Source organism: Alexandromys fortis, unplaced genomic scaffold (assembly GCF_014885135.2).
Source record: "Alexandromys fortis isolate MF-2015 unplaced genomic scaffold, M_Fortis_MF-2015_v1.1 scaffold_37, whole genome shotgun sequence".
Lineage (NCBI taxonomy): Eukaryota > Metazoa > Chordata > Mammalia > Rodentia > Cricetidae > Alexandromys > Alexandromys fortis.
This window is the reverse complement of record NW_026067914.1, coordinates 954,321-980,531: the sequence shown is the minus strand read 5'-3', so window position 1 is coordinate 980,531 and position 26,211 is coordinate 954,321. Positions and strand designations below refer to the sequence as shown.

General features: G+C 38.9%; 1 protein-coding gene across 1 annotated transcript in view; it reads right to left on the bottom strand.

Annotated features, from left to right (window-relative positions):
- The window catches only part of Plcxd3 (phosphatidylinositol specific phospholipase C X domain containing 3), a 148,356-nt gene that overhangs the window by 93,489 nt on the left and 28,656 nt on the right, over window positions 1–26,211 (bottom strand). The gene's annotated exons all lie outside the window — the stretch shown is intronic.

Sequence of the window (26,211 nt, the reverse complement as noted above, 5' to 3'; positions counted from 1 at the left end):
AATCTCTGTTACCGAATTGACCAATCTTTACAAGTCTTCTCTGACTTCTTTAACTCTGATTTGTGAGGGGCAAGAGGGAAAGACAGTTTAGATTAGTTAGAACTTCTAAAAGCACAAATTCTGGGAAAGTAGAAAGTCATAATCGGCAAAAATGAGCTCTGTTGTGAAAATCCTTAGAATGCTAGGGACAGTTGTAGATTAAGATTCATAAAGATTAAAGATGCTGAGGCTCTGATGAGATATAGGTAGAAAAAGGAAACTCCCCTCTGAAGAAGCAGGACCCAATACTCAACATCAGACTAAGCACGGAGCTTTTGTTTTAAAATGCATGTGCCCCCTGCTGGATAGTGTCTCTGCACCTGACAGCTTGTCCTGCCTGTGCATACAGGGGAGAGGTACATGTCACATCTGTTCTGCATGGGCAGCATTCTTTCTGAATAGATGACATTCACGTATTTTGAATTCTACACTTGTTTAGATTCATAAATGTCAACCCTGAAAGACACCTTGGCAATTAACATCGCAGTTCCTGTGATACGTGTCAGTGAGTGTCACCCTGTAAACACTCGCTAATGCCAAGCCATGTACTTCTGTTCAGAGCAGTGGATCCTTTTCACAAAATTTAGTTAAGTTCAGAACCTGCCTGTGCCTCTTACTATGTGATCTTAATGTCTAAGGTCCTTAGTGTCTGTGCCTGGGTGGCCTCAAAGCACACCTACAAGGTTAGTGCAGAGATTACTCCTTAATGCACTCCACAAATGCTACCACTGTCCTTACAGCATCTGGGAAGTTCTTAGTTATTTCTGTGTAATAGCATCAGCAGATATTCCTCTAGAGCAAACCCCACAGTGACACCTTCCAATAGAACCCAACAGGATGCAAAAGCCCAACCCCGCACAATCACTACTCACTGGGGATGCACTGGGCATGTGCAAAGCAGAAGAGTACAGCACACCAAATCCAGAGCTTGAAGGAAAATAATACCCAAAAATAGATCTTCGTGTCCGTGGGTTGGTGGACAAATATAGAAGCCTCCTTCAGCATTGAGTTTTCAAGAATCTAGCAGGTAGATGGTTCCCCAAGCCTGACGACCAGAGTTCAACCAGCAGAACTTACTCGAAAGAGCTGGGTTGCATGCTTGCAATCCTAGAGCCCCGCCAGCAAGATGGGAGGTGAACTAAGATCAGCTAGCCTGGAGTATGCAGGGCAGCATGAACAACAAACAAAATCCTGACTCAGGAAGGTAGAGAATAACAAGGCACTCTTGAAAGCTGACCCCTGACCTTAGTTTTAAAAAAGAAAAGCAAAGTCCGTGTGTTAAATTCCAGGTAAAGGTCTATTGTTTCATTTGCATTTCATGTATTCTATATTTGGAAATACTTCCTATAGCCTAGAGAAAGCATTGATTCAACAGGAAATACCACCCTTAATTACCTACAAAATTTCATTTACTTATGCATAATATGGATTAACCTATTCACAGGACCCTGGGGCATAATGAAAAATCTGAACTCTTGTCTTTAAACATTGGCCCTCACTCCTGCCAATTTTCAAAATTCTGTTTCCTCCTGTATCTTGTACTTCATGAATTTATACTAGTGGAAAATTTAAAAGACAATTGAAATGGTAAGCATCACCCTTTGGGGAGAGATCTTACGGTATGAACACCGTGTGATAATATGATATTTGAAAGTAACAGAGACCTAGACCTGCTGAAACAGTTGTGGATTTGCGTAGACCAGTGGATCAGCCAGAGAAAGAGGCTGTGATTACAATAATCTCTCAGGTAAGTTGTGATTGGGGTGTAGCAAGTAAATATTATAAATAAATAAATCCACTGTAGATATGACTTCAGTTATAAATTATTAAGTGTTTGAGAATAGCATTGTGATAGAGCCTCACTGGTAATGTGGGATCATTTGAAGACGACATCCATGCAGAGGTGATGCTCAAGCATCAACAGGAATGCTGAAAGGAAACCATGAATGGGATTCTCTTAAGGAGCTCCATTTTTGACTCACACATAGCAAAATCATAGACTTTGGAATGGGAAGAAGTTTTGCAAGTCCAAGAAATAAAAAGAAGCCAATGTGGCCAAATCCACATTGTAACAGTCATTGTAGGCCAGATAGAAGTCCTGTATGGTTTTTAAAACAAGGGAATGTTATTTAAGGGTTAGGCAACAAAACCATGGAAATTTGTTCAAGAATTAGAGCTAACTATCGGAGATCTTGGATCAAAAGAATGACATAATTTGATTTGTCTTTTCAAAAATCCTTTGGCAGAAGGTATATTATGGAAAGCACAGAACGGATGAAAAACTAACTTCTGCTTTGTGTTGAATACAGATTCGGCAGAGATGCAGTTTTGTCCTTCTCCACCTGGACACAGGTTGTTCAGTCTACTGCCTGCCTTCACTCATAATTATCATCAGAATGCGAGGAAAGTAATGTGTGCGCTTTCTTCTTCATTTATTTTGGAAAGATACCTCACCCAGATCCATGATTACTTTTTTCTGAAGTTGGATAGAAGGGTAGTCACTGTTCTACTGCTGTGAAGAGACACCATGACCAAGGCGACTTTTCTGAAATAAGGCATTTAATTGGGAGCCTTCATCCAGTTTTAGAAGGTTATCATTGTGGCAGGAAGCTTGGTGTAGGCAGGTATGGGGCTGAGAGCTATAACCTGAGTCACAGAAATGAGAGAGCAAGTTAGTAAAGAGACTGGGCTTGGCATGGACTTTTGAAACCTCAAAGCCTACTCCCAGTGACACACTTCCTCCAACAAGGCCACACCTTCTAATCCTTCCCAAACAGTTCTACTAAATGGTGATGAAGCATTCAAATATATGAGCCTAGGGGAGCGATTCTCATTCAAACCACCACAGGCAGTTTTTAGAACTGAATCTATGATAACGACAAGATCTTCCCAGGTTATCTAGCCTTTTAAAATTAGAATGTATGGGCAGCTAAATGTTTGCCTTTCAAAACAAAGTTTGGCATGAATCCCTCTGTCCATCAAAATAAGTTTATCAGAGTCAGTTTTGAGGTTGTTAATTTTCATGTTTTACTGCAGGAGCGGGCCTGTCTTTAGCAAACTCAGCAGGCGAAAGCAGCACTGCTGGTGGTTTGAAGCAGTTCTCAGAGAACTTTCCTGATGTTCTATTTATATACAAGGGTGACAGGTGCTCTGTACCTCCTGTGAGCCATACAAAGCACACTTCCATTTCCTTCATGAATCGTGAGGGAAGATTTGCTCACAAGAAATCAAACGGTGTTAAAGAGAAATTGATCAAAGGTTGTTCTTATTTTTCTCTGTGGAAAAGGCTACTACTTCCCTGTCTAATGTTCTTTGTTTTTCTCAAATTAGTACAGGAACCTCAGTTTCTGAGGTGGAACATACTAGATAAAAGACTAAGTAACACTTTTAGGTAGAAACCTCTGTGTGAAAAGTTCCATCCAATGAGATGTAAGTTATGTGTTTTCTGAATCTTTTAGGAGACATCAACCTGTATCCTTCAAAAATTTATCTGATGAGAGGATACCTTTCCATTTCTTGTTGTTTGGAATGAAACTGTAGTGGCCAAGGAAGTGGTCTTGATGTATTAACAATGTACTAACAAAGCAAAGATATCAAGAAAGAATTTCAGTACCTAAAGATACAGAGATAACATTCAATACTTAGCTATATTACTCCTTGCACATCTTTTAGATGTGAGGGGAAACATGTTATCGAAACTATTATGATTTAGATTTTTTTTCCTGGTAAAATGTAATGAAACTTAATCCCAAATGACAATCTCGCGTATTTAAAACTTTTATTTAAAAATTTTAAGGTGACCAGTATCTCAAGATCCTGCTGGTTTGTTTACTGGACATTTCAAATATTAGATTTTTCAGGGATAGCTCTGTTGGGCCATTTCATACATTTACTCAAGCTAACTGGGAAGTCAAATCTGAGAAAGAAAAAGTGAAAGCTAAAATAGCAAGAGGGCCCAGTGGGTAGAAATATTTGCCACTAATTCTGATGACCTGAATTTGATTCCTGGGATCCACATATCAGAAGAAGACGCCATCCTCCAAGTTGTTACCTGACCTCCATACATGTTCCATGGCACATGTGGGCACTCATGCACATAGACACACATGCAAACATATGTGCACACACACAACACATACAACTACTCCTAACTACTTACCCAAAGGATTCCAGTTTAACACATGGCAGACACTTGCAATCAATGTTTATTGCAACATCTTTTACAATAGCTAAGATATGGAACCAACCCAGGTGTTCAACAGCAGAAAACTGGTTAAGAAAATGTGATCTATGTAAACAATAGACTCATTTTTCAGCCGTAAAGATGGATGAAATCATGTAGTTTACCTGGAAATGGATGCAGCTGGAGACAATCAAATTAAGCAAATTAAGCCAGTCTCAGAAAGTAAAACACAGTATAGTTGCTTTCATTTGTGGTTCCTAGATTTTTAAATAGTCATACAGAGTCCTGTGTGTATAAGGCAATTAAAGTAGAAGTAGAAATGTCTAGGAAAACAAAGGGACTAAGAGGTGGAGGGACACAAAAAGAGAGGGTAGGAGGGTCTGATAAGCTCAATGCATGCATATAGCTACAAGAAAAGTTTAAAATGCCAATAAAATACTTTACATTATAGTGCTAAAGAGATGTTGAAAACTGTTTACATTGAAACATTTTCCAAAATATAAATGTTAAAACATGAATACATTAATCCTGATAATGAGTTTGGCAAGATTTATATCAATTTATAATGAAGAATTTGAACTCCAGTAAATGAAGATGACCAAAAATAGTTCCATGTAAGAATGTCCAGAAGAGGAGAGGGCTTCAAGGGGGCATGGTTTTTAAAGAGCACAACTTTCCCTGTCTTATGAATGAGGCAAACCATAGTTGTTCCTGACACCCTAGGTAGTTCATTGAAAATTGAATGTGCATTGCAGTAAAATCATCCTAACATATGTTTATTATAATTGTGTTTATGCTGTACAGAGAATTTATTGGGCCTTAATAATATAATAATTATATAAATTATAATCTTGGAAACCGTGACAACAAAATGCCTTGCTTCTGTTGAAGTTACACAGGCATATTGTTTCTACTACATGTATTATATAGTGCTGTATATGTATTATGTTTGTATTTTGATACAAATATTACCCATAATATATTAATGTACATAATATCATTTCAGTAATTGTCTGAAATGCTTGGGGTCAAAGTATTTCCAATTGCACCCTTTTCAAATTTCAGCTATGTGACAATATTTCTGTCAACCATTGAGTTGATACACAGTGTGTGACCTCGTCAATTTACAGAGCAACTGAAAACCTTCTTTTCCTGAGTGATAGCAGAGCTCTCTGAAATATCACCATAACACAAAATATTGCTATCATGATTGTGGTATTGTTGGTTTAAACAAACATGATGCTGAAAATCACAAGAGAGAATGGCACACACTATGTGTACTACCTAATATTTGATAATGATATTGACCATGCTACTGTGTTAGGTATTCAGTCCTTTATTCTAGAGAGTGCTCCTACTTATTAAACTGGAAAAGAATATGCTTCTTAAGTGTCTTGAAACCATCAAAGGCCATATCAAGTGATAGATCCATGCAGGTGTGTGAGCACACTATAATGTGTGCAGTGACGATAGTGACTAATGACTCACCTCTCTGAATGCATAAATATCTCATCACTAGTGATACAGGACTGCAGTGAGATCCCCTAAAGATGACCACTTATGCTTCCTAGGCACTTTGTTTGGAAGTAGTTTCATGAGGTATTTTTAATGACTTTGTTCATGGAATGTCTCATGGTGTGGAATTTTCCACTTGCGATATCCCCTTGGTGTTGAAACACTTCAGGTTTTATAATGCACTGGGCACCATATTTTCAGATTAGGGTTGCTCCACATATAGGTTGACATACGCATGAACGTGAGCAGCATCACTTACAGTCACTGTACAGAATGGAAGGCACAACCACTGTGCCGACCCCTGACTAGCGTGCTGGGAAGGGTGAACAATCTGAAGGAGGAAATCTGAACTCCATCTCCTCCTTAGAATGTGAAATATATTGATAAAACCAAATTATTGCCCTTTGTTTTAGGAGTTTATTAGAGCAGGTTGGGTGAAGTAAGACAGAACAGAACCAGATAGAGGTGTTAGGACAGTCTGTAATTGTCCCAAAACAGAAAGCCATATTTGTCTGAGAACCCATGGTTGTTCTTTGGCATCATTTAGCTTTACTGTTAGTCCTGTTCTGCTTGGATACTTTTCCCAAACTTGTTGACATCTCATGAGTATATTTTATCTTTTTTTTCCTGGTAGTTGGAATACTATTAAAATGTAAAATCAATAAAACAGTTTGAGAGTATTGTTTCTTGTTGAGTTATTTTAGTTTTGCCTATGTCAGTGTTTTCACTTCAGTTTTACCCAATAACAGGTGACTTTAATCCAAGATGAACAGTGATAGTAATAATTGCGCAGTATTTCTTACATAGTACTCAGTAAGTTAGCTGTTTGTTATTTCAAATGTGGCTCCTTTCTGAGCACCCTCAGATTAGAGTTTATTTACATATGTCCTCAAATGTCTTAAATGTCTTCCTTAGAATTTTAACACTATGTATATATGTGTGTATTGTGTTATAGGTATATCACATGATACACATGTTATACATATGTGATATAACATTTTATATATGTATGATTTACATATATATACATACTTTATATATATATATAGTGTGTGTAGTGTGTGTGAGCATGTAGGGTCACTCACACATGAAACAGCTATCCATATCAATGGCAGAGGACTACAGGAGTGGGGTTCTCTTCTCCCACCCTGTGGGCTCTGTGAACCAATCCCAGGACTTGTGATCAGGCTGCAAGCACCTTTACCCATTAAACTATGTTGCCAACTCCTCAATCTTTCTTATGAATAATGGTATTAGAGCCAATTGTGTCTCAGACTGGAAGAGCAGGGTCTAAAAAAGAATTGCTAATTTTACCTTAACTTGGAATATCAGGAGAATATGAGTCAAATTTTTGGTTAAGCTTGGAGAGATAGATTTAGCACATGTCAGATAGAACCAGCCAGTGTTTTCTACCTAGTAGTAACATCAACTTTGTCTTCTAAGAAAGACCCATTTATTTATAATGGAGCTGAATTCTTGGTGAACTACAAGCCTGTGGTGGTCTGAACAAGTATTTAAATGCTTAGTTTCCGGTTGCTACCACTGTTTAAAGAGATGATGTAGCTTCGCTGTATGTCACTGGAGGCAGGCTTTGAGGGTCCATAGCCTCACCCCACTACCAGTTCACTCTCTCTATGTCATATTTGTGGTTGAAGATGTGACCTCTCTTTCTCTCACATGCTCCTCCTGCTTCTGCCATTAGTTCCCATGCATCCCTTCCACGGTAGACTCTTATCCCTCCAGAACTGTAATTTCCAAATAAACTCTTTATTTTTCTATAGCCTACTCTCGCTCATCATGTTTAATCACTGGCACAGGAAAGCAACTGACAGAAAGCACAATTCTTATTTTGTTCTTATTACTTATACAAATGCCCTCAGGCACTTCAATACCAGTATAGCCAAGACATGTGTTGCAAACAAATGAAACTAATAAGATTATTACAGAAAAGCATTTCTCAAGAAGCAATTCTGTAGCTACAGATAATAGTACAAATTATCAAATGGCCAGTTCCATTTTAAATAGCTACTACCACAGGCTGAAGTTTATCAACCGTGTGTAGGAGCAAATTATTTCTTGGCAAGTTGTGCCAACATCATCTACGAGCTTTTAGATTATGGTGGCATACAGTAAGCTCCTTAGAAGGATTTGCTCTTAGTGTGAATTTTTATTTTGGCAAATATTAGAGTGCTTTGGGGTGTTGTTCTGTTTTAAAGGGAAAAACCGAGGAAGAATAATCATTGTCTCATGCTCCTCAAGTGCAAGACAGAGCTTATTTGATGAACTTCTGTCAACACAGACTGCGGGGAACAGTGTGTAAATATGTAAATGTGGTCCTGGAAACATCTCCAGAAAAATTCTTGACTGATGAGAATCTAAATCCACTTCCCTGAGCAGAATATGCTTTTTATATGAAAATACTGAGCAGAATCAAGAAGGGGAAGGTCGATTTTGGTTTGTGGCTTCCAAGATCCTGCTGACTGAATTTATAATGAAGCCTGTTTATTACATTGCAAGGAGTAATTCCTGATGGCAGACTATTTTCAAACCCCAATTTATGATATCCAGTGCTGAGGGTCTCTGGTTATGAACGACACATAAAGATCATCCCTGCTCCCACAACAGGAGTTAAACTTCTGGGGATGTGTGTATGTCACTGTCGCACGTGGCAAAACAAAGAAAATGAAACCAACACCTTAAAGGTATGACAGCCAGCAAGGACTCAGAGGTAAAGAAGTCCACACACCTTCTAGACTTCCTCGGGAACACAGCAACCTGCCACCCAGCCTCCTCCCTTGGAATCAGATTCTGACATGTCTGAAATGGGTCATCATAGTCTTCTCTGAGGGAGAGATCGGTGACAGAAAATTACTAAAAAGTGACATGTCACGCCAGATGTAGTGGAAAGGAAGAATGCAAAGATGAAATTAAGTCAAGACTAATCCCAGAACTAAGTGTGGCATTGCCTGGTTCCTTCCCATCATAGCACAGGTGTCTAGAGGCCATTGCAATGCCTTCTTGGCTTTGGAAGGCAGATTGTCAATCATATTTATACCAAAGGGTTTAGCAGGTAATGGAAGGTATGGCTTTGATCCAGATGGATGCTCACTTAAAAATGGATTGGGCAGCTATGTGACTCAACTACTCACCTCCATAAAAATACCTCTACATGCATGTTTCCTACCGATAAATGGAGCCTGTGTAAAAATCCCCATGGAAAGAGTAAGTGCTAGTTTCAACTGAATAAGCCTTTTCATTTGGAAGTTAATCTTCTGTAAAAATGCTAAATTAACTATATAATTTCTTTATTGTGGATGTAGTTGAAGCTACATTGTAGGGGTGCTGCAATAATTGTTCAATACTTGAAAAAGCTATTAATGCGCAGAAACGACTTCCACCTACATGCCACGCATGCCCAAGGTTCTTATGCAATGGTTGTGTGTCTGGGGGTGGAGGTCAGAAAACTTCGTGCAGGTTGGCTTGAAAACTAGGCTGGTGAATGGTTCTATTAACCTTTAGCACTTGTAAAACTCTTACCCGGTTTCTGGTTCATGTCTGATTATGAATCAATTTGGTTGTGTTAATAGAGCTGTTGCCCTTTTCTTCTCTTTTCTAAGCATTAACAAGTTACCAGAAAAGCATGCTGTGAAAGAGCTGGTCATTAGCCAGTGTTAAAGATTCAATGGTAATTGAAGTGAATGAGGAAACATAATTTGGTCAAAAGGGACAAGGCCAAAATATCTTTAAAAGCTGAGGGCAAGCATCCAGACAATGTTTTCTTCGGGAGGTATTGGCTACCTGTATTATATCATTTTCAGGGTCCTAAAACTGGCTGGATTCAGGAAGGGGATTGGAAGAAAGAAAGGCATGGGGCATGGTATAGGAAACAAGGCCAGTACACTTAGAGACCTTGTTTAATAGCAGCACATTGGAATTAAGAGATAGCGCGTGACTCAAATAGCCTCTTATCTAAACCACCTGGGTGGTTCTGCTTGAGGGGTTGTTACAAACCATCATTAAAGGGAGAAGGGATTCTAAATGGTGCAAAGACCAGAGCAGGAGGGAGAGGCCATAACATTTTTCTCTGGCAATGGACCTGAAAATATGTCAGCATAAAGCTGTGATTTCTTCTTGTATCTGCTTAGGTAAGGCTGACAAATAAAACTAGCATAAACCTCCAAACCTTGGCGGCAAACAGTTATCTCATTAAGGCAAAGCCCATTAACTTGCCATCATCTGGCTGCATGCTGTGCTATGAATAAATTAAGTGCAGATTCAGAAGCATTCTTCCAGCTCTAGGTTGACGTGCACTGTGCCAGTGAAAATGCCACCAATCATTCATACTCCAACACTCTAGAGGACAAAGAAGAAAAGAGAGAGAGATGCTCGTCCTCAGGCATCTCTAGCCAAGGCCATAAAGGGTAGAACATGCTGTTCATGGATCCCAGTTTTCGATAGCTGCAGTCCCATACCAGACATCAAAGAGTCTATGGGATCAATGTATCTAGCAAGGTGTTCTTGATGGGCACATGAAGCCCATTTTCCCTGACAGAGTCAAGTCAGGAAAACTGCTGAAATGGAGGAAACCTGCCCTTGGACAGGATGAGGCTATAGACAAGCTCGGGGCATATTGACTTTGTATAGTCTTCTGACTCCCCATATCCCAAACAACAAACAAGCTACACACACACACACACACACACACACACACACGCTATTATTCTTGGATAATTCCCTGGGAATCGGTGACGATAGGCTTCCAAAATAGAGAAAATAGATAGGGTTTGAGATTCAGACAAAGTTGTGCAACTTCTCATGTAAATTATACAGAAATGGTATATAGGCTTGGAGAAGACTGTGTTGAGCTTCTCAGGAAAAGTTACTAAATAGACAAGTGTAATGTTTCTCTGAATTTAAGTCCCATCCTCCTTCCCTTAACTTTCCTCCAAGTCTGGAGTCATGCTTTTATCCTTTGCCAAGAAACAAAAGCTAGCATGTGCCTTTTAAAAGAGCTAGTTGGTAGTGGATGGATGAATAAGAAAGTGAATGAGTGTCTGCTTTAAAATGAGAGAGAATAAGAGAAGAAAAAGAAAAACATCTGCCTTCCAAACACTTTAATATGAAAGTCTTCAAAAACTATGAGTATTGCCCAGCATGTACAAAGTCCTGGATTTGTTCCCTAGCACTGCAAAGATAAACAAATGAGCAGATGGAGGTTAGAATACACAGTAGCTTGTTTCCTATTGCTCTCATAAAGACCATGACCAAAAGCAACATGGGAAGAAAGTGTTGTTTGGTTTATTTGTCCTATAACTGTCCCTCATTGAGGAAAACCTAACCACAGAAATCTGGGGGCAGGAAATGGTGCAGAGGCCACGAAGTAATTCTGCTCACTGGCTTGCTCTCCTTGGCTTGCTCGGTCTGCTTTCTTATAAAACCTATGGCTATTTGTATAAGAATGTAATGACCATCGTGACACTGGGACCTCCCACATCAGTCATTAAATAAGAATACATCCCACAGACCTGCCTACGGGTCAACGTGACGTAGGCATCTTCTAAAACGAGCTTATCATTTCCCGGATGATCCAATCTTGTGTCAAGTTGGCAACAGAATAACCGGCACAGACAGACAGACAGACAGAAGACCAGCAATAGATAGATAGATAGCTAAAGCTAGGGATACAGTTGTCCGTGGTTTTCAGTTCAGTGCTCCCCTAAAAGAATTCTTCATTTCAACTAGACTCAAATTCATTCCTACTTTCTGTACATGAAATGCTTCCTTTTCATTAAAACTATCACTAGCTTCTTACCCAGGGCATTTTCGGGGCATTTTTTTTTTCATATCTATGTCTTACACTCTGAACTTCTGTAGGGTGTATTGTCTTTATTTTCATGCTATATTTTATCACTTACTCCTCATCATTCTTATGCATAACATTATTTATTATCATTTAACTCTTTATGAATAACTTCACTCCCATCAATAATATAATCTAGTTCTTATCAATAGGGAAAAGGTTACATTCATGGATAACTTCATAGCGATCTTCAGTAATGCTTTTTATATCGCATATCAGAAAAATTTAAAAGAATGATTAAAGACTGATGATGCTGAGATTAGGAAATCTCTGGGGACAGGTGCTGGTAAAGTTTTAGGAAACTTTCTAGGTGTTTAGTCCATTCACAGATTCTTTTACAACTATCAGTATATCAAATAATTTCATGTTCACATGTGAAAATTAATTCGTTCTGAGTGCTGATTTTCAATAGTCCTCTTGCAGACCAGAGGGAACTGAGATTTTTGGATAAGTAGTTTACTTGACATATGATCCCATGAGCACAAAGAAGGAGGTACAGAAGCAAGGCTTGGAGAGGAATGAAACGAACATAAGGTTCTCTAATGAGCACGTTTTGAGACTGAGTCAGGCTGCAATCTATTGAGGACACACGGGATGTGCAATAATAGATCATTCCCACAGCTGTCTCACTTTGTCCTGGGTTAAGGCTAACCCACATCCCTATTCAATCATAGAGTCTTATACTGAAAAGTCCCTGGAGTAACAAGAAGTCTACGCAGAACATTAACTGTGTCTGCTGGGCCATGCATCATAAACCTAAGTGTTAAAGACACTGAGTTATCCTTCCTCCTCAGGAGAAAGGATGCTTACATGGACTCCTTTCATCATTCCACTTCTGAAAAAGTGGTCCATAGTTTTCTTGGAGAAATACAAATGAGGGCAATAGTATGCAGATACTTCCACATACAGATGCTGAAGCGAAAGACGTGACTCTGTAACTATGAAATAACATCTTCTTTCATTTTTCGAACCTCCCCATGTGTTCAGCTTCAGTTTTCCAGAAACAAGATCTTGTGAAGTCTGGTGAAAGTAAGGATGGAGGTCAAACCTAGAATGATGCTGTTTTAAAAGATTGACATAAAGATCAGTAAACCCGCTGGGTTTCTGACAAGGTAGAATGGGTAGCAAATTAACATTTATAGCATCTCAGACACTAGAGCATCCAGCTGGGCAGCTGTTATATCATCTCCACACAAGCGTCTACGCTCTGTATTTCAAAGGTCTCCCAAAGAAAGAACATGAAGTTTTAATTAGCAAGTTTCAATCAACTGAGAATTGAAATGTAACCTTACATCCATCAATGCTTTAAGATGAAGATCCAATGGGTAGAAACTGAGGAAGGTGTCTATTAGAGGAGCTGCTCAAAGTTTGCCTATGTTTTGCAAGCCTGATATGCAAAAGAGCAGGCTAAAAGTTTCTCCCAAAGGCACACCCTAACTTCAGATCTCAGTGGAAAAGAGAAACAATTTCCTGTTTCTCCCATTTTTCTGTCACTTTCCCAGAGCATGCTGCTGGTAAGAAATTTTGACCCATCTGGATACAGGCTTCCCTGGTCCTTGGGTGGCCTCTGATGACTGTATGAAGATTCTCTCTCATAAGGCAAAGAGAGAGGGGTTGAAGTTACCCAGCCGTGCTCCACTCTCCAGTCAAATGACAAAGACAGATGAACAAATAGAGATGTGAGAAGAACAGAGAGGATCTGGGTCATGGCAGAGAGAGTAAAAAAGGATGGAAGGGTGAAAAAGAATCTGAGGAACAAGAGGCTATCTAGCAAAGTGGGGGAGCTCTTGCTTCTCTCTAGTATGAATTGATGGCACAATAACATGGGAGTATCTTCAGCTTTATTTTTAGATGACCTTACAGTGTTCACATCAGATGGAGTTTAGAAGCAAAATGTTCTTTTGGTACATTTGTAAAAACAAATGCATGTTTTTATCCAAGAGTATATCCATTATAAAATCCCAAAGTCCCACCCCCACGACAAGGCTTTCACACACTATCTCGGTTAAAAGTATAGATAGATATAGAGATAGCTAGATAGAGAAACAGAGATGACAGATAGCTCGCTACCTAGCTAGATCACAGACAGACAGACATATAGATAGACAGATGGATGAGAAAATGTATATGCATGGGGAACAGGGACTGGAGAGACGCCTCAGTGATTAAGAGCATATATTGCCCTTGTGGAAGGACTCAAGTTCCATTCCCAGAATCCTTATCAGGCAGCTCTCGCCCACTTGCAACTCTACCTCCAAGGGATCCATATCCTTTTCTGGCCTCCATAGTACCTGCATGCACAACCAAATGCACATTAATACCATAATTCAGAAGAAAATAAATCTTAAAAAAGAAATATGTAAAATAAATATCACAGAGTAATCATTAGCCAGTGTGAAAAAAAGATATCTGTTTAAGAAGGGAGGTCATAATTCACAATGACATGTGGTTAAGTACCTAATATTGCAAAACAAATACAAAATTGTCCCTGATGTCCACAATGTCACTCAAATCAGAAAGGATGGGTACAAACAACTGTGGCAACAAAGATAAACTCTTCAAAGGCTTTGGCAAAAAGATAAAAAGCCCTGTATTGTTGGAGATATTTGATGAACATTTCTAAAAATAAGTAAGCTGCTTGTTTCATCTAGTAGAGTTGAGGTCTTTTCTATTTTATGTGGAGTATCTTCCGTAGTCTGGATATCAGCAGATGACCTGATATCTCCCCTAAGTAGGCATACCAAGGGGAAATTTGCCTTAAAGACCCACTCTCCTGGGGTTCTTTGGCTTTTACCTAGCATGGGAGGTCCTTCTGTCTATGTGTTGCTTTTATTGGTTAATGAATAAAGAAATTGCCTTGGCCTATTGATAGGGCAGAAATTAGATAGGCAGGGAAAACTAAACTGAATGCTGGGAGGAAGAAGGGTGGAGTCAGGAGAGAAGTCATGGAGCCGCCGGAGATAGACGTGTTGAAACTTTGCTGGTCGGCCACGACCTCGTAGTAATGCACAGATTAATGAAGATGGGTTAAACTAAGATGAAACAGTTAGTCAATAAGAAGTTAGAGCTAATGGGCCAAGCAGTAATTTAATTAATACAGTTTCTATGTGATTATTTTGGGGCCAAGCTGCCGGAAAGACCAAGCAGCCTTCTTACTACATTTAGCTGTTAGTGCTTTATTCTAGAGCTTTCAGATAGCAATTTTCCTTAAACAATGTAATCAACTGTTTCAGTGAACAGCAAGAAAAATATCATTTTTCTTGTTGGTACTTTGATATCTCAAAGGTTTCCCTGACCCTTGTAATATGGTATTTACCCAGCCCTCAGTTGAGGCCAGTTTCATGATCATGTTGAGAACAATGAGATTTTGACTGCCACACTGTCAGCCCAGTTTGCTTCTCAAGGAAATCACTTTCCTAACTGAAACAAAACCAAGAACCATATTCTTTTTTTAAAATTTTTTTTTTGTTGAAACAATTTCTGCCTCCTCCCTGCCTCCCATTTCCCTCCTCCTCCTCCGACTCCTCTCCCTCTAACCGCACTCCTTCCCCTCTCTCTCCACTCCTCCCCCTCCCCCCTCCATTCTCTCTCCCTCTTGAGTCTGAAGAGCAGTCTGGATTCCCTGCCCTGTGGGAAGTCCAAGGCCCTCCCCCCTCCATCCAGGTCCAGGAAGGTGATCATCCAAACAGGCTAGGCTCCCACAAAGCCAGTTCCTGAAGTAGGATCAAGGCCAGCTGGACTGGGACTGAATAAGCATGGGATAAAACCGGACTCTCTGAACATGGCAGACAATGAAGGCTGATGAGAAGCCAAGGACAATGGCACTAGGTTTCAATCCTACTTCAAGAACCACATTCTTAATTTCTTTTCTTGTTGCTATGATAAAATATCCTAACACAAGACCTTCAAAGGAAAAAAAAGTACTGATTCTTGTTTATATTCATACTGTGGTCCATCGTTGGGGGAAAAGTCTAGCGTAGAAGAACTTGAAGCAGATGTTCACACTGCATCCACAATGGATGCTTGCTAGTACTCAAATCATTGTCTCCATTTTGCACAGTCCTGAACTCCCTGCCCAGGGAATGGTACCACTCACAATTAGTATAGGTATTCCTAGATCAGTTAATCAACCAAAGTCCCCGTAGGCATAGCTGAGTCCATATGCTGGCTGATTCTAGATCCTGTCAAGTTGACCATTATCGCTAAACAGAAACCTAAAGCAGGAGGAAGTGTTGTTTGTAAAGCAGGGGGGGTGGCGACTGAGCTCTGAATTTGTCTCCCAAGTATAGACTTCCCTTGTCAATCCATCTTCCTGAATTGACAGATTTAATTCCTGCTATGTGGTTTGTACAGACTTGGGCGACTTTCCCTTCCTATAGTGTCAGGATTTCAAAAGCATCAACCACTAACTACTACAGACGTGCAAAGAAGTGACTTTAAATCAGTCTGCAGAAAATACGCAATGGGGACCTATTTAGCTTTTGGCCAAATTTAGAAGATACATTGAAATGGTCTAGACTTTATAGATGTTAAGGCTCCATTTCAGGCAAGCCAAACTGGTGACACCGAAATGATGACCCTTCCCCCACAACACACACAGGCATGTGAAATAGTGGGAAGGGCCTATGACCTGCTGTCGAGGAGATATGCCATAGCCTTCAGAGAAAAAAAAATAAACAATGAAAATTGAGTTCTAACCCTATATATTTAAATCCATACAAGTATACACGAAGGCAATGTCGCACACCCAAGCTTCCCCACCACTAGCCCCAAGAACATTTCTTTATATTCTACCTCAAGGTCAGTGTGGGCAGAGACATATTTATTTGAACAATGGTGACTGATTTTCTTGAAGATTGCTGGCAATCTCAGCTATTACCAGGAATTTAAAAGCATTTATAATTAAAGGAACAAATTCTGGAGAGATGGCTCAGCAGGTAAAACTGCATGCACAGCCCAAAGCTCTGTATTATATCTCCTCGTGAACGGAATTTGATCACCGGAACCCACAGCCACAGCACATGATTAACTCCTACAAGTTGTCCCGAGACAATGACACTTGTGCCATGGCATATGCATGCACACATTCACATGCACAAATCACACATACACACACACACACACCACCACCACCACCACCACAACCAACAATAAGCTAAAACAATAACACAATTCTAAAGCACCCATAGGTATCTCCAACCTCAAAATCTCTATACAATTCCATCTTCTTTCTTTTGACTACTTTTTCTTTAGCATTAAATAAGTGTATACAGTCTATTTGTGGAGCACAATACAACTTTCTAAGCCTGTATGTATTGTCAGATATCTAAATCAAACAAAGTACCATGCATTATGTAACTTATCATTTCTTTGCGGTGAGAACAACTGGAATCTATTATCTAAGCATGTTCCTTGTAGGTGTTCCTCTCTTTACAAAGGGATTATGTACTGATAAATTAATCCAAGTTTAAAGTGTTATAAATTAAAAACACATTTATTATTTTCCTTTTTAAATGTTTAATTAAAGTATAATTTACATATAATTTAGTGTATATATTTGGAAAAGTATAGAATTCAGTGAAATTTTGCTTATATATGTGTGCACATAGATGTACTTATGGAAATGAATATAGTTATCATCTTCAAAGTTTTCTTGTGTTCTATAAGTCATAACAGACTCTCCTTTGCTTCAACAGCCATTAGTAAGGAAGTGTGAACACAGGTCTGAGCAAAGTCCTAATTTTTGGTCGTGGATTCCACTTTCCCACTGTGTCTTCACAAGATGGAATATATATAGTTTCTCTTTATTAGAGCACTATTACCATTTACATGGGCTGAGTTCTAGTGACCCAATTACCTCCTAAATGCCTTACCTCCTAATACTGTCATCTTGGTGTTATTACTCCACATGTAAACTGAACAGGGGATTCACAAGCATCCAAACTGTAGCATATCTCTTTTAACATGTATTTACATATTTGGAGAGGATCATGCATGTACTGAGGACAGCTTGTGGCTATGTAGAGTTGGATCAATGTGGTCATAAATGCTGAGGGATTAGCTCACCTTTAAATTGGATAGCCAAGGTAGACATGCTAATTAAAGTTATATTAAGTAAAGATCTGAAGGGCTATATTGATGTGTCTGTGTAAATAGGCAATGAGCAATTGTTTATCACACTTAAGAATTATAGAATTATGGCATCTTAAATATTGTCTGCTTCTGTGGAAGCTACTAAGATCCTGTTTCAAATCTTTGTATAATCACTTAGCAACTGAAAACACAACTCTCAACTGTACTTCACTAAATTCTGTTGCTCCAAACAACCTATGTTATGATTACATATATGTGTGTGTGTATGTGTGTGTGTTTGAAGCGGCTAATATTTTTCTAAAAGAGATAAAAACAGGATGGAAAACTATTTATAAAGATGAATGAAGAATAAAATAACCATACACACTAATGTAACCACAAACACTTTCTAACTTTGTACTTAATCCTATGCACTGAATGTTGCCCTCAAAAGTATGCAGAAGTCCAATCCTTACAGTGAGGGCATTTGAAGAAAAGTCATTGGGATGAGTGCTTGATGTTTGAGATAGATCCCCCTTGAAGACTGCTTGTATCCTTGGGAAAGATATGCTTGTCACTTCCACAGGAGGGCATAGCAAAAATATGCCCAGGAACGAGGAAGCAATGGCCATGAACTTGGAAGTGATGATCATGAGATCAGAAGCAATGACTATGAGCTAAGAAGCAGATCCTCATCAAATATGAAATCTACCAGAGCTGTGGTCTTGGATTTGGGAGCATCCAGAACTGTAGGAAACTAAAATATATTATTTATAAAAAAATTCTGTTAATGGTTGTTATATCAGAATGGATTTAGGTAGTTAAAAAAATACTTTTCTATTCTTTCCTTTCTTAGAGAGATGCTGATTTGTAATAGTACATTAACTCTTATGGGAAAACATAATTATTTAGCCAAGATGAACTTATGGGGCATACTTGCTTTCTGTAAAATTATATATTTGAGGATTACTTTAAACAATTTTTAAAAACTTCAAGTCAATGTACACACTATTTATAATTCAATTTTAGTAGGTAATCAAGTTAGGAAACTGTTGACATCTATATGACCTGGTATCCACCCCTGTTCAAGAAAATACCTAATTAGCATTCGAGGGAAACATGGTTTTCAGTGATTGCAATCGGTATGGAATACAATGTGATGCTTCTGTACTTTGGAGATAGCAAGCTACTCAAAGAAACCAATAAAATGTCTTCATCAATGAAGTTTCCAGTGTCCTTTTAGAGCCCATAAATGTATCAGCCCTGACATGGCCAACCTGTGGGAGAATGCGTTCCAGGGAACCCGTGTCTCACATTGATTACTGGGAGGCCATTTCTACTCAAGGTGCTTGTATGCAATAGAACTCTACTCTCTGAGAAATGAGACAATATCCAAAGTTGTGCCCTTTAAATTATTCCACATGAATTCCTTCCCATCTGTCTCTGTCGTTGGAATTTCCTATTACATCTAGGCCTTTTAGCCTGGAATGTGCAGGAAAGCTCCCAACATCCCATATCACACACTAGAACAGGATGTTGGAGGAAGGACACTGAAGATACACAAGACTAGGCTTTCTTATCTTATACACTAAGGTGTTCCAGCTCATCCTCACCTCCACCCCCAAAATCAACTCTATAGTTGTGAGAAAATAGTTATAAACCACAACAACACAATGCTACTGATGATGCAAAGAGGGAATTGTATAGATACGTGGGGAAAATATAAAAGCAAACAACAACAAGAATAAAAATGAAAACAGCATGTTCAGCTTCAGGGAAATCTACCATCATTGTCCAAAATGTGTTTGAGACACAACAGCAGTTTAAAAGAACTGAATGGAAGTTGTCACTGGTATAATGTTTAACTGCCACACATAGATCATTTTCCCTCTTCCTCTTGACAATGTCAATAATATGAAGATTAGTTAGGAGGTGACCAGTATAATGTCAATAAAATGAATCAAGGTGACTCAAGTAGCTGAAAATTTAACAACTCAATAATTAAAGAACTAAATATAGAAGGAATAAAAGACACAAGGAACAGCTTGAGAAATAAACAAGTAGATACAAACAGAAAAGTTGAAAGTAAAAAATAAAGTCAGAGTTAATGAAGGTACAATTGCAGTGTAATAGAAAGAATAAACGAGACCAGAATGAATAAAAGATGTGACATATCTTTTACAATGATGACCAGACATTTGTCAGTAAAAAAGGTGGATTAAAAAATAAAGAAGCTTAATGGTTTTCATTCCATAAATGCTAATTAAATGCCAATCCTATAGTAGGCATCATATCATGTGCTAAAATCACCAGCAGGATGAAACAGTGATTTACAGTGGTAGCCAGGGAGAGGGCTGGCTCACACTAATGGTAAACTCCCCCAGAAATCTTTTGTTAACACTATGAAGGAAAGCTAAAACAGAAAGAATAGACTAAAAGTTTTTAAGTGGAGAGAGGATTGCAGAAGGAAAACCTAAAGGCATTTGTTTTAAATGAATTCATTTATTTTTAGGAGCTACAAACACATTTGAAAGTAAACTGAACCTATTAGACAAATATTTTCTATAGAAATATTGGACAGAGTTTGGTATAGACATGTAACAATACAACAACTTAGCTCTATATTTCTAAGCTAATAGATATATTAATTTTTAGAGTATGTGTTAATATTTAGAGTAAATAGAAGAAGAAAAAAGCTATACATTTAAATTTCCCGTATACTTTTGAAGGGTGAGGGGGCTCTTCACCCAGGTCTAATGCTGCACAGAGCATCTGGCAGAGGAAGACAAATGACAGCCAATGGATCTCCAGTAACTGTAGTATTTGAACAGGTCAGAAGGAGTCATGTCCTCTTTCTTCCCAATGTAAATGGCAACAGGCTAGACAAAAGGGAAAACAAAACAGTCTCTAGAATTTCAGAAATGCTATCAAAATGTCACCCAGAGGAAAGTGACAGAGTCAGATTACACTTAGAGTTAGATTCCATTGCTGTACACAGAGATGGCAGATCAGAGACAGAACTTAGAACCACAAATTATGGCACAATAAGTCAAGATCACAGGACAAGTCCCATCCGATCTTCCTAACTTTGGAACAATGCTACATTCATATGAAGAAAATGCGTGGTCTTGTGAACTAGTGTCAGACTGCTCAAGTCCTGTTTGTATACCAAACATCAAGTTAATGTTCCTAAAATGTCGTTTCTGTAAGACTGCTAACAAGACTTCACAGACCTGGCTTTGAGATTGCCAACTAGCCTTATTTTTTTTTTTTTTTCGAGACAGGGCTTCTCTGTGGCTTTGGAACCTGTCCTGGAACTAGCTCTGTAGACCAGGCTGGTCTTGAACTCACAGAGATCTGCCTGCCTCTGCCTCCCGAGTGCTGGGATTAAAGGCGTGCGCCACCACCGCCCGGCTCAGCCTTATTTCTAATGGTGCTAGAAAGTTATACTGCATTCCAAACAGAGGCACTTCCTTGTGGTAATTTCGCCGACATCATTAATCAACATTGTTGAGGTAACCTACTGAAGTCACACCTCTTCTCACCAACTTCTTTTGCCCCAAGCAAATGGAATTATTCACTGAACATGCAGTCTGTGCCTGTGACTGATCTCAAGTAGCCTGAATGAGAAGAAGAAGGGAAATTCTCCATCACAAACACCAAGCCAGCAGGGAACCAATTGCATAAGGAACAGCTTCAGATCAAGGTCCCAGGCCACAAAAATACTTACCTGTGCATTAGAGATGGAAAATACACCTAATTCATTTTCAACAAAAAAAAAAAAATACATGCAAGACAGAACATAAGGTACGCTTTGTTTGTGCTCTGCATTGTAAACATTTACCTGGCCCCACTCCTAAGAATGAAATGAATAATAAAATTATAGAATATGCTATTGTGTTAGCTTAAAATATTTTCCTTAGATATTGGGGAAGACTTCATATATTGACTTAGCAGATAAGATTTAAACTGAATCTTAGTACAGTATCAGTGGGGGAACAGGAAGGAGAAACTTGAACTAAAAATTACATTATTGTATATGTGAAAATGTCATAACAGATTTCATAGTTTGTACTATTATTACCTGCGAATGAAAAACTAAGACCCCAAGAAGAGTGTAAGACATAAATGAAATAATTCTTCTTCACCTTTCTCTCTCTTTTACATCCTATTAAAAGTCAGGCAATTATCTCTCATATTCAACATGCAAAAAGAAAGGAAGACCAGCACCTTGTGAGGTAGTAATCCCTCGCTGAGTCTCCGTGTTCTTCCATGCACAGTGAGAATCATTGTTTGCTTTCCTTCCTCCCTTAAGTGGGCCAGACACTACAGGATTTCCTTTCTTTCCAAGATCCAAAGCTGTAGAAGCATTTGCCATCACTCCTCCACTTGGTAACCTGCACTGATTCCTAAGTTTCCCCTTCTTTTGCAACATTTCAGAGCTGTCTGATCTGAAAGTGATCTGGTCACTAAATCCCATCATTGTAATGATAATTTTCTAAATCTTCTTCTTGATTTATTATTATTTATTTGTATATATAAACACTATTTATTTCAGTGTTTGTACATTTCATTCTTTGTCTCTGAAACAATTTTAAAAGTGTTTAAAGTGTTTCTGGTTATTCAATTATTCATATCTTTGTGGGACATGGGGAGCGCAGCTTGGTGTATCTGGAGCATGTTTTTCACCATTTTAACTTTTCTTAATCATGGCGTCATCTCCTGTGCCAACCTGAAGCAATGCACGCAGGCTCAGCAGCAGCTGTGCCGTGCTCAGCTGTGAAGGAAACTCAGTTTGAGAAGACAGCTCAGCTCCCACTTTCCAGATTTCTCTCTCGTTTTTAGCATCTCTACTGGCAATCATTTTTAGATTCCATTTAAATAATTACATGGTGTTTTCGTGATTTTTGGAACAGGGGTTCAGCCCATGTTAAATTTTCAATCCATTCTTTTGAATGAAAAACAGTTCATTGGCCTTTCTCTCAGCTTTGTTTTCAATCTAGGTACGAACCAGAAGAAGCTTTAATATGGTTGAGCAAGGAAGTGACAGAGAGAGCCAGCCACTGTGTTTTCTAAGATGATGTTCCAGACAGGCATGGGGACAGGGAGCATGTGCCTGTGGGAAGAGCCCTGCACTGACCACTGCCAACATCTATTTTTAGCTCCGTTCTGACTTTTGAAATTGCCTGAGGAAAAAGCTGCCATCTCTTCTCCCTTATTGATGCTCCTCACTAATCTTTCCCTTCAAATCAATTTGGAAATACACTTCTGCTATGAAATTGGCCAGATGATCATGAGCCCGAAGTACTCTGAACCTATAAAATAGGCTCTTAAATAAAAGAATTGGCCAATTATGCTTTTTTCCCCCATTTCTCACCTTACCCTTGTGCAAGCACAAAAAGAAACCCATTTCTTTCATCTTTCTCTAGATCTCATTAACCACACTAAAGAAAGCGTTGCTGTCTTTCCCATACTCCTTTTCAACTTCCTGAAGGGTTGTCATCAGCAAAGAGATTAAAATCTTACAAAATTTTGACCTTGACATTCTATGTAAATGTCTAATAAAACATGATAAAAAATGAGAAATTATTTCTGGAAGATTTCGTAAAAATATGCTTCAATGTGTGAAAAGTGAGGGCAAAATACTTAAAATGTGCAGAAGATTAACAAATGACTCTAGCAGTATTGGAAGAAAAAGCACAGGTAACACAAAAATGTATCGTAATTACAGTTTTATAAAACAGTGATTTTTAAAATTACATCTGTGGAATAATTGGTGAGAGAAAATACTAGTGTATGCCTTCCTCCAGGCCCTAGTTATTTATGCTGATGATACTCTCATTAGTCGTCTTAGTAACGTGAGTTGCAAACTTGCCTACTGTATTCTTTTATTCAACTGAGGTGTCCTCGGCCCTTCAGAGCTTGTCCACAGTCTCGCCCTTCTTAAATGTCTTGTTTTGTTGGGATGAGGTGCAGGCTGAGATGAGGTGCAGGTTGGGATGAGGTGCAGAACAAAAGGTGAGAGTGGGCCAATTAAAAATTACTTTAGAGAGCACCAAGGAGCAAGATAGTGGTGGCGCACACCTTTACACCCAGCACTCGGGAGACAGAGGTGGTAGATCTCTGTGACGGTGAGGTCAGCTTAGTCTACGGAGTGAATTCCAGGACAGCCAGAGCCACTACACAGAGAAACAAAAACGAAACAAAAGAACCAAGGAGGGCCTTTCTTTTCTAAAAATAGGTCACAAAAAACAAAATTAAAAGGCATGAATCTGAGGGAAAGAAACTGGTAGGAATGGGTGGGGGACTGACTGGTATGGGAGGGAACTATAAGAAGATAGGCAAAGTAATCAGAACGCATGTTCCATACACATGTATGAAACTGTTGAAGGAAAAAATTAGTAAACAAAAAATGTAGAGAAGTTGGCGGAGTCATGTTTATTTATTTCATATGTGACACAACCACCAACTTCGTCCTGACACTTTCGCCAGCTCAGTTATCATGTAGCAACATATACTGTAGTGCAAGTTTAAGGAATAAAGTATATATGCATGGTCTTCTCTATCTCCCTTCCCAAGAAGAGAGATAGAGAAGTGTTAAAAATTCAAAAAGGTAAGCACTGGGACCAAGGGACTGAGATATCTGGAAAACAGGAAGTGGGTGACAAGAGAGTGATGATTATTGGAAACACAATCCTGCAGCTGAATATACACAGGTGAAAGTAAGGACAATCAGTCCACAGATCCAGGAAAATCCTCAGATTTGGAACCACCGTGAAGATCATCTTTAGAAGCATCATGAAGATGCAATGTGGTGAGCAGGGAGTTGGAACTATGATCTAGAACAGTAATCCTGAGCCTCATAGGGAGCACCCAGACTCACTGGTCTCTCCCACCCATCCCACATAACAAGAAAGGAGTCGCTGCTCCAAAAATAGAGAACCAAGATTTGTCTGGAAACCTAATCCAGAGGTGCACTTATAAGCTGAAAATTGGAGGTGACAAATTATAAAGATGTCCGATTTTCTCGTGGTCATGTTCTAAAACTCGAACAACCAAAATACTAGAGTATTATTTTACCTACCAGGAGAGATATATGCCTCAGTATAAACAGTCAAACCTGCCACCTGACCCCAAGAGCTAATAATAACATCTACAAGGAATCTTTACTTAGGAAAAGCAGAGATGGGTGATAGTTAAAAACCACAAAAACAGATTTTAGTAAGTAACCACTACAACTGAGGAACAGAGATCTTACTACAGAGCCGGCCTCAACCCCAATGTGGGCAGTTAGGAATTAAGAGTCATGGAAAAGGGAATCACTTTGTGGGGCAGCAGAGGGAGAAGGAGTTGATTATTGTTAAGGGCAAGAATCGTTTCTAAATTGACTTAAGAGCTTTCTTTCTAAGGTTTCGCTATGTAGGCTTGACGAGGATGGATACTGAAGGCCAAAGTCTAGAGACCTCACAGTTCCTAGACCAGAAATGAGTCCAGAAAGACAGAGGGCTTTCTGTCATTCCCAGAAAATGGATACATCATTTTAATAAAGCTGCCAGTAAATATGAGTGGTCATCCTACAATCACAGGACACATGAATGAAGCCCCAAACATGAAAGAGAGGGACCAAAGAATGTAAAAAAAAAAAAAAAAAAAAAAAGAATCTCTAAGAACACAGATGAATCAAATTTTATAAAGAAGCAAAAAGAGCAGAGGAAATTAGCCAGGAAGCAATATAAAATAATTTGAGTGTCAAAAGTATAAATTCATAAATTAAAACAACCACCAATTATACATCAAAGCGAGAAAATGAAATGATTGTCAGAGATCAAAACACTAGCTCTAACCAGGAGAACTTGAGATTTCACAGAAATCACTCAGAAATCAACAGATGCTGGGAGCAGGAGGAAAATGACATTCTATTTCTTAAGAGTAAACACTCGTGATAAAACATAATGTCTCAAGGCCTTCAGATTTTGAAAGTCAGGTCACTTACAGCTTAGAAATCTTTCTCTAGCTAATAAAGCAAACGCTCATGAGCATGGATAAAATTTTCTGATATGTGAGCCTTCAGAACTTTATATCCCCAATGCATTTTCATCTCTACTAAGGACGTATCTTGGGAAGAAGTATATTACAATGGACAGTACAAATATTAGAAGAGGGATTCTGGGTTTGAATCCAGATTCCTCATCTGTCTGGATGCATACTGCTTCAAGTACTCTCACTTGTAGGTCTTGGCTTCTTCATTTGCTCTGTGGAATCCTAGTAGTACCAATCGCAGGAACATTTGGCTCACTGAATACATGTGTGTTAATAATGTCTGATAAAATGTATCCATTAGGGCCACCATTTTCTTGGCTATGTCATAGAAGCTGCAGATTGGTTTTCTAGGATGGAGGAAATTTCTATAGATCATCTGAAAAAATAGCCTAGATAACAGCCTCAGACCTAGAGAGCAACCTGTGGACTCAGGAGTGAAGCATACAGAGAGAATGTGTTGAGATAAGAGCGGTGGGGCTGTGTCCCCGGCACCCGGCCGCCC